Here is a 10,978-nt window from a genome sequence, read left to right on the forward strand (position 1 = left end):
CGGTGCCTCTTTCAGCTTCGTTGTACAAACCAATTCAAATCCAGTTTATTAAACATTTCATGTTTATACACAGTAAGGGTTGATACCATTCGTATTTTCTCATTGATATTCATCTATTTTGAATGTCTACAATTTTTTTTAACTCTTCTGGACAGATTGCAGTTTTCTTTTTTCCAGAGTATATAAACCCTGAAAAAGTGTTAAAATCAACTCTGTGGGAGCTAAATCAACACTGGGCTTTTTGCTGTGCACACTTTTAGGGGGCATCCTAAGGGGGGACAAATCAGGCCATGTGGATTTTGGTCAGGGGGAGATTTGTATTGACTTTTCAAGTGAGATAGAACCTCATTGTTTAGGAACAGTCAGTGATGTCATGGGGACAAAGATCATGACATCACTCATGACTTTGTGATGTCATACTCAATGGCTTTGAATATGACAAAGACACTGATGATAACTCAGACTTCCAAGGAGTTCCAAGATAGATTACATTCTGTGAAAATGTGTCCGGAGACTTAAAACGATTGCTATAAAAAAGGAAAATGAAACGTTCAGCAGAAGATTTGCAAACCAAGGCCAGGTCGGATCAACAAACTGACAATGATCCCCAAACCCAAAAGAAACTCATGAAAAATGAGGGTGAGAGAGCCAGAGATGCAACAAGACCATCCATACAGCAAAGAGGCAATTCTCCTTCCAAGGACAGAAAAAAACATACCGAAAAGGATTTACAACTAGAAAACATATCCCTGCAGAAGGAAATGAAAGGGTTAGAGGTAAAATATTTTAAACTTTCTAACAAATGTAAAGGGTTTTTGACCAAACTTCAGGAACGTGATGCTAGAATTCAGACTCTAGAAGATCAGTTAAAAAACATGAAATCTAGTCTTGCAGAGAAGACAAATTCTCTGATGCTTGCAACAGCACAAAGACGAGATTTGACTGATAGATTGGCAGCAATGAAGCTCTACAAAGATAGAGCATTGATCGCTGAGAAACAAGTCTCAGAGCTCACCGATGACAACCAAAAATTGAAAGTACAACTAGACTTGTCTCATCAAAAAGCAAGCGCATTTAAAGATGAATTAGAGGCCCACAAAGAAGAGCTTTATAAGCAGTCAGATCTCTTGAAAACTAAAGAGAACACAATTAGCCATCTTAACATCGCATTGGATGTAAAACAAAAGCAAATCGATGCTCAGGCAGAGGAACTTAAGAGACAACGCAAACTTGCAGAAGAGACAGAAGTTGAGGCGAGAAGAAATCGCCTAAATGAAGAAACATCAATGAAGCGAATAAAGCACAAAGATGAAGAAAATTTGAGCCTACGAAAGGAAGTCACGGGACTAAAAAAGGCTTTGAGTGAAACTGAGATGAAGTTGTCAAAACTAGATGTGAAATTCCAATTCCTCCAGGAACACCTTAAAAGTGCTCACACAGAAAAAACAGGCCTGCTGAAAGAAAAACGAATTCTGGAACATTCTTTAGCTAATTATGAGAAAGAGATTATCGAAACACAGACAGTCCTGCAAAAGTTCCAGCAAGACAATAAGTTTCTTAAGGATCAAGTGGAGCAGCTCAAGGCAAAGCTGGCTGACGAGATTCGTAGCAGCAAGAAAAATAAGATAAAATTTGAAAAAGACCTCTTGCAGAAACAGGAAGAATATACCAAACTAAAGACGCAGACAGAAGACTCTCTGGCAAAGAACAGGAGAGCTACAGAAGCAATTTTCTATAGTGAGAGAAAAATTGGAATACTGGCAGACACAATCCGCGAACAGGAATGTAAAATTATAGAGCTATCTAAGGAAGTTCTAAGACTCCATGAGAATGAGCAGAAATTTAAAATGGTTAAAGAAACATATTCTAAGGTAGAAAGGTTATGGATGGATGAGGATAAAGGAGATATTATAATTCTCCCAGATGACGACACGAAAAATGAGAAACTCAGAGTGTATCGATCTGAGATCCACAGATTGTCCACAAAACTGAAAGAGAAGGAAGGAGAATTTAAGAATCTCAAGCTTGAGGAGGAGAAGCTGCAGCAAGTGCTGAAACATCTCAAGTGTAAGTTAGACCTACTGCCGGAAGATACATTGAATAGAGTGCAGGAGAGTCAGAGCACTGCTAAAGCTCTCAGAAGACAGATCAAAGCCCTAGAGAAAGAGATAAGTGTGCTTTTAACAAAAATAAAGACGCAAGAGTACAACATCACAGGGTTGAAAAATAAAATTTCAGATATCTCATTTTCACAGAAGGATAAAATTCCGCCAATTCAGTCAAATAATATCAAACTGAAATCTGAGGACACAGACCCAAAGCCGACGAAACCCCAAAATATTATTTATCTTCCGCCTATTCATATCACTTCATGTGGAAAGACAAAATCAAAATATCTCCACAGACGGTCAAAATAAAGTTTTCTTTTTGACAGGGGGACCGTTGTCAAAGTTTAATTGGTTTTTGGATGGATGGATGGATGGATGGATGGATGGATGGATGGATGGATGGATGGATGGATGGATGGATGGATGGATGGATGGATGGATGGATGGATGGATGGATGATGGATGGGTGGGTGGGTGGTCAACCCTCTGTGTTTGGTTAGAGATTGGTTTAAGTCTCTAAAGATATTGATGCAGAAAACAGAAATTATTGAGAAGGGTGGGGTTTATGAATCCAGGGGTCCACCCAGGAACTAAATATTTGTCATAATTATCAGCAGGGGCGGATCTAGAATAATATCTATGGGGTGGCAAGGGGATTTTCAGGGGTGGCAGCATATATATATATATATATATATATATATATATATATATATATATATATATATATATACACATATATATATATGTGTGTGTGTGTGTGTGCTGGAAGTACCATCATGGGAGGACAAGCCCCTACATGGAATGTACCACCGATAAATAACTGAAGTGGCTGATATCAGGAAATCCTACCAATGGCTGAAAAAAGCTGGACTTTTTTCCAGCCATTGGTAGGATGAGGGCAGCCAGGCCCTCATCCTGGCTGCCCAGGAACAAGCCCTAAACACCAGAGCAATAGAGGCTCAGATCTACCTGACCGATCCTGTGGGACTTCCAGATCCAGACAGACAAGATGGTAATGGCAAACCAACCGGACATTGTGGTGGTGGATAAACAACAAAGGAAAGCCGTTGTGGTGGATGTAGCAATACCAAGTGATTACAACATCAGGAAAAAGGAGCACGAGAAACTGGAGAAATACCAGGGCCTCAAAGAGGAACTGGAAAAGGCCTGGAAGGTGAAGACCACAGTGGTGCCTGTGGTCATCGGGGCCCTCGGGGCAGTCACCCCCAAAGGCTTGGAAGCGAAGCCGGTAAGGCAGCAGTGAGCTGAGCCTCACCTGGGATTGCACAACCTCTCGCTAACTGCACCGGTTGCCATTCTATGAGAGCGTGCTCCTCCTGTCTGTACGTCGCCAATAAAATGGTTAAAGACATTTAATATATGGACTGAGTTTCCATAATTTAGCTTATGTATATAATGTACAGTGTTTTTTGTCACCAACTGTGTGTGTAGCGTGTTTCGTGTGCTGAGCAGCGATCATAAAAGGCAGAGAACAGATTCGAGGTGAGGCAGGCAGTTCTCGTGCCTCATCGCTGGGGGCGCTCATGAACCCAGATATTGTGACTCCACAACTGCAGAGTAAGAGACAGTAACAGCGAGCTAGCCATACAGTAGCTGAGCTGATACAGAGAGCGAGAAAGACGTGGTTTTGAGTTGTACTTTAACGGTTTCTCCCTTTGCTGTTAAGCTCAGCACGAAATTAATAATATCTACATGTCTAAGTTTGATTGAGATAACGGAATTATTCTGCGGTGCGGCTATGGATGTCATATAAAGGAATAGCCTTTTTGCCCTCCAGCATTGTACGCATGCGTGAAATTTCCTTATGTAAACAATAACATGTAGGGGGTCTAGATTTGTAAATCCGATTATAATTAAGTCGGTGCCTCACCAGCAATGAACCTCGCCGCACGTCACCTATATATATATATATATATATATATATATATATATATATATATATATATATATATATATATATATATGACTGATGACTGTATAGCTCAATGGGTATGTCACCAGTCTTCCACCCGGGTTCGATATGCATAACATGCTGGCTCAGACGTCGCCCGGCCAAACAAGGTCTGCGTCAGGTGCTGGGGAACCATCCCCAGTCTACAATGACTGCTAAACAACTAGTAGCTCAGTGTTCCAACATCCGCAAACGGCAACTGCTATCACACCTTGAGATTGACGAGGTACAACACAAATGCTACGGCAAGGGGGAGGAGCCTGGATGTCAGGACAAGGGGGAGTTAACTACAACTACCCCAGAGACTGGGTATGTAGCCCCAGTAATCAACGAACCATCAAAGCTGAACGAGGCAGCAGCTGACCTGAGAGAGAGAATCATGGCCTGAATGAACACCAGACAACCCCGACGCCAACTACAGCAGCTGAGTGAAGTACCATCAGAAAGTCTCATTGAAGATGTGAATGCAGCATTGAGAACGATCCCTACCAACACCATAACAGAAACCAATGAGCTGATATACAACTCAGCATCAGTGATCCTTGATATGCTTGGCTATAAGAGCAACCATGAAACCCAATATCCACCATGGAAAAGACAGTTAGAGGCTAAGATCAAGACCTGACATGATCCATGCCTACTGGCTAAAGAAACTCACTGCCCTCCATGAGCGACTGGCAGCTCAACTGAACCAGCTGCTAAAATGGGACTCACCCTGAATGGTTAACTGAAGGGCGCAATGGAAGGGTTTAGTCCCATCCAACTATCGGCCAATAACCTGTCTCTCTACAACATGGAAGCTCATATCAGGCATCATAGCGGCTAAGATAAGCGGACACATGGATAAATACATGAGCCGATGCCCTTCTATGCCGATGCAAAGAAAGCCTATGAGTCATTGAATGCTTAGAGATGTATCAATAGGATACATTATATGTGGCATATACCAAGGAGATGCTCTGTCCCCACTGCTGTTCTGCATAGGCCTGAACCCCCTCAGCCAAATCATCAACAAGACTGGCTAAGAGCGAGCGAGACATCGACTCACTGATCCACACCACCAGGATCTACAGCACTGACATTGGGATGTCATTCGGACTAGAGAAGTGTGGCCGGATGGTTACAAAGAGAGGGAAGGTCTCACTCCCAGAAGGAACAATAGCAGACATAGAGCACAGTTACAAGTACCTGGGAATACCACAAGCAAATGGCAACCTCGATGAGGTCACAAGGAAAGGAGCCACAGCCAAATACCTCCAACGAATAAGGCAAGTCCTGAGAAGCCAGCTCAATGGCAAGAACAAGATCCGTGCAATAAACAGCTATGCCTTACCAGTAATCAGATACCCTGCCGGAATAATTAGCTGGCCAATGGAAGAGATAAAGGCCACAGATGTTAAGACTCGGAAGCTACTAACCATGCATGGAGGGTTCCACCCCAAATCCAGCACCCTGAGACTGTACACAAGCCGTAAGGAAGGAGGCAGAGGACTAGTGAGTGTGAGAGCCACTGTCCAGGATGAAACATCCAAGATCCATAAATACATCAAGGACAAAGCCTCAACGGACGATGTGCTCAGCGAATGTCTCAGACAATGGGGAACAGAGGACGAGGTGCTGGAGGAACCATCATGGGAGGACAAGCCCCTACATGGGATGTACCACCGACAAATAACTGAAGTGGCTGATATCAGGAAATCCTACCAATGGCTGGAAAAAGCTGGACTCAAGGACAGCACAGAGGCCCTCATCCTAGCCGCCCAGGAACAGGCCCTAAACACCAGAGCAGTAGAGGCTCAGATCTACCACACCAGACAAGACCCAAGGTGTAGGTTGTGTAAGGAGACCTCTGAGACAGTCCAGCGTATAACAGCAGGGTGCAAGATGCTGGCAGGGAAAGCGTACATGGAACGACATAACCAAGTGGCGGGCATAGTGTACAGGAACATCTGTGCAGAATATGGACTGGAAGCCCCAAGATCAAAGTGGGGAACACCCCCAAAGGTGGTGGAGAATGACCGAGCTAAGATCCTGTGGGACTTCCAGATCCAGACAGACAAGATGGTAATGGCGAACCAACCGGACATTGTGGTGGTGGATAAAGAACAGAGGAAAGCCGTTGTGGTGGATGTAGCAATACCAAGTGACTACAACATCAGGAAAAAGGAGCACGAGAAACTGGAGAAATACCAGGGCCTCAGAGAGGAACTGGAGAAGGCCCGGAAGGTGAAGACCACAGTGGTGCCTGTGGTCATCGGGGCCCTCGGGGCAGTCACCCCCAAACTGGAGCAGTGGCTAAAACAGATCCCAGGAACAACATCAGACATCTCAGTCCAGAAATATGCAGTACTAGGCACAGCCAAGATACTGCGCAGAACCCTCAAGCTCCCAGGCCTCTGGTAGAGGACCCGAGCTCAGAGGATGAGAAGGGAATTTATATATATATATATATATATATATATATATATATATATATATATATATATATATATATATATATATATATATATATAATATAACGTCTCATTCTCACATTTACTTTACACAGCCCTATCACTGGACTTTATTTACTTGTTGCAAAATATTGTTTTAGCAATATTCTGCATTGTTTCAAAATGCATACATTTCAAACATTTCAAAATGTAGCACTGAGGATTAAATATAGTTTCTTAATGTAGTTAATAATTCTTTTTACGTCTTTCATACTGCTGTTAATTGATATGAATTACTGGATTGGACAGCGCCTATTAGTCGCTATGTGATGCAATGAGTCCAGAAAACAATTCTATTCCAGTGTAGGACGAGCAGAAATCTGTCACAAATATATTAGTAGCGCCATCATTTATTATCAGATATATCTATTAAATACGACTTAAAATAAAGATGAGAAAACTGATATTTGATACATAAGTTCTCTGCGGTATAAATGTACAAACAGTTTGTGCGTTCACACTGCAGCCTGAAGTGACTCAATTCCGATTTTTTGGCAATTCCGATTTTTTTGCCGGGGCGTTCACACTGCCAGTAAATGCGACCTGTATGTGTTCTGCAGTGTAAACGGGCAAACGACCTGAAAGTGTCCCGCATGCGCAGTAGAGGGCGCAATAGCGTCAGCGTTCTCAGTGTTCTGCCAACTGCCATAAAAAGAAGAAGTGCTCAGTGTTTGCGGCAGTGTTGTGTTCAAGACCACCTAACCCGAGACCAAGACAAGACCAAGACCAGAGTGTATCGAGACCGAGACAAGACCAAGACTTTTGGGGTCCGAGACCAAGTCAAGACCAAGACCGAGGGGAGTCGAGACCGAGTCAAGACCAAGACCAGCGGCCCGTGCTACATGACACAATAAGATGTAAAATATGATCGAAATTGCTTCTCAAAATAATCTGAAAGATCCATATTACCATAAAACACCTAGATATTAAATATTTAATACATTTTACTAATATTAAATATTCCATTTATGTGCTAAAAAGTGTGATGGTCTCGTGCCATCCCTAAAAACATAACACCCTGGGCATTTGCCCATATTACTCATATAAAAAGCCACCACTGTCTGCACCATTAAACATAGCAATTGAGGCAATGCCCTGACGGTAAATAACGCTCAACCATGAACACTGACCAAGGAGCAACAAGCAAGAAGTAACCAAACAGAAGGCGCTCATAGTGACTGTTCTCACTCTCTCCCAGTACATGAAGCCAGGTAGTCTGACACCATGGCAGACATTGCAGCTGCCACTTTGAACAAAAACAATCAAAGAGTGCATGCTCTGCGTGCTCTTTCGTTCTTGTGTTTTAGTTATTTGTTAATTTAAATATTAACGTACATAATAAAATAAAATAATGATGCAGTGTACACAGAGCATTACAAGAACAAAGAACAGGTGTTCTGTCAGGTCAGATCACGGTGTTCTGTCAAATCAGCATACGTTGTCAGATAGTCGTACGCTTAGCTCAGATATGCATACGCTGTCATTACCATATGATTTTATTTAATCAGCAACATAGAAACATGACGTAGATCATCATACACTTGGTTATTAACAGTTGTATGGCATCCAGCTGCAGCCAGACCTGCTTTAAACACACTTTGAAACCACGACAACGCATGTATATCCAGCTAGTTATCACATTATGTCATATTATAAACAATTTAATTACTTATTTTCGTCATAACTTGTTGCGTATACTGACAACTACACTGACGGTCGGACTTAATGCGCATGCACTGGCATGGTACTCACTGCATGTATGCTATTCTGACAGCGTATGGCTATGTCATAGAACACCGGCTATATCTGTCAGACACGTCATTACCATAAGATTTCATTTAATCAACAACATAGAATCATGACGTAGATCGTCATACACTTTGTTATTAACAGTTGTATGGCATCCTGACTTAGCGGTTAAGTGAGTTTTACACAGCGTGTGTTGTAGCTGACTCCAGCTGCAGCCAGACCCTGCTTTAAATACACTTTGAAACCATGACAACACATGTATATCTATATAGTTATCATTGAAAACAATTTAATGACTTAAGTTCATCATAACTTGCTGCGTATGGTGAACTGACAACTCCTCTGACGGTCGGATTTCTTAATGCTTAATGCATGTATGCTATCCTGACAGCGTATGGCTATCTGATAGAACAACGGCTCTCAGTGAGTGACACTCCAGTCCTATCTAATAAGTAAAGAGCCGTGGAGAAGAATCGACTGTTTCTGAATGTCACCTCACTATATTGCAGACTTTTGGACATAGCGTTGTCCCATATATGCGACAAGTCAGTCAACACCTCCGCACAATAATTCAGCACAGTGAGTGATAACATATTTCATCACAATGCTTATGTGTCTCTGTACAGCTAGCTTTGATAACATCACGTTAACGGAGCTTACCTTCTTTGAGCTACTTTTCTAAGTGACGAAAAAAAGTTAGACGTTGACCCCACCGTCTGTGAAAGCGAAGCGCTGCTGAGTTAGCTGTGGCCATCGGATTTCTTACTATTTATGCAGCGCTATTATATTACTGACGATTAGACAAATATTTTCTGCCGCTGAGAGGAAACCACTGCGCATGTCCTGGAGCGCCGCCCGCGAGTGAAAGGTGGGGAGGGGAGGAGGAGGGAGAGTGAAAGGTGGGGAGGGTGGGGGGAGTAACAGAAACACGTAGTTGCTTGGATTTTAATTGGTGCGTTTTGCATCCACTGAAAACAAAGATGTTAACAAATAAAGTGGACAGTATGCTGTACGTTTAGTGATATTTTCACAGTTGCGGTCTTGACTGGTCTTGAAATAAAATGCCGAGTCCTCAGCGCCCGAGACCGAGACAAGACCGAGACCAAATGCGGTCGAGTCCGAGACGAGACCGAGACCATCAAAAAATGGTCTTAAGACCGGTCTTAAGACCAAGACCAACTTCGAGTACCACAACACTGGTTTGCGGAAGTAAACATGGAAGCTAACGGTGGAGCTTAGCTTATATATTTGAAGTTTTGTCCGGCCGGAGCAGCATATTAACAACTTAATCCTCATATAATCCGTCATGGTTGTTGTTTTTCTTCCCAGTTGCGCTTATCAGGACGCAGAATAGTGAGATTTGTTGAGAAACAGTGATGTTCAGTTCGGATGTTAGGTCGCATTTGAATCGGATACGTATCTGATATGGGTCACATTCGAAAAAGAATCCGACCTGTGCTGTTCACACTGCCATGAAAAGATCGGATACAGGTCGCATTACGTCAAAAAAATCGGAATTGAGTCACTTCAGGCTGCAGTGTGAACGCACCGGTTTCTGTTAGTTCTGTGAAGATGCAAGAAAGAGCAAATTCGAATTCAAACAAAACTAGACAAAACCACTTCTATTCTGCTTTCTCTCACTCTGTGTCAGCATTACACCCGTTGCCATGCCAACCGACAGACAACATCTCAATGAGCAGATAAAGCAGAGATGCATTCAACCCTATCAGGAGAATCAACACCAAAAAACCAACATTTCCCACACAAAAAAGTACGCAAAAACACCAAAACAGGACATCCAGTTTGTTATGGATGGATGTCCTGCTATGTGAGGACATCCATCCACATAGCAGACATCCAGCCTGACAACAGGCTGGATGTCTATATTGTCATTATTAATATATTTTCGCCTGAACACAGCGGTGGTTGATTAGCTGATTTAAACACCTGCTCTACTGATGACTTGGTGTGCGAGTTGTCCTGTTTTGCTGCAAACGGAACCAAAACACACCGGACTGCGCAGCACATGCAGAGCCGTGCAGGGACCTTTGGAGGGGCGGGGGCTCAAAGTAAAAAAAGGGCACATTGAAGAAGATCTTAAAACACTGTAAAACAACATAGCAACAACCCATATTAGTCCAGAATTTAATTGGATCCTACTATATCATTGCCATCATGTGGAGACAATGCAAAGCAAATGTAGTATATTTTCCCCAACAGGTATGAAGTTGCTGTTTTTGCTGCTATAAGGGGAATTCGCTCTTTCTTGCATTTTGACAGAACTAACGGAAGCCAAACTGTTTATATCGCGGAGAATTTATGTATCAAACATCAGTTTTCTCATCTTTATTTTAAGTCGTATTTGGTTACTTTCCCCCAATACACATATATATTAAGGTTCGGCATTGTTTGTCTTAGTTTTTTGTAAAAGTTGGATGTCTTACTAGAAAAAAATGGGACCTTGTATGTTTTCTGATAATATATTGTATCGGTCGGATGCATATGTTTAAAACTCAAAATATATTCATCAGCTTTTGTAGGAATGAACCCTTATGCAATAATTTTCAGAACTGATGTGCCTGTAGACAAATAAATGCTGAGAAACATAAAAGTCGCAAACAATAATAGGGTACTTATTTTTTTATTAAGACTAAAAA

This window comes from Poecilia mexicana, unplaced genomic scaffold (assembly GCF_051168715.1).
Source record: "Poecilia mexicana isolate PSO_F unplaced genomic scaffold, ASM5116871v1 scaffold_15, whole genome shotgun sequence".
In the NCBI taxonomy this organism is placed as follows: Eukaryota; Metazoa; Chordata; class Actinopteri; order Cyprinodontiformes; family Poeciliidae; genus Poecilia; species Poecilia mexicana.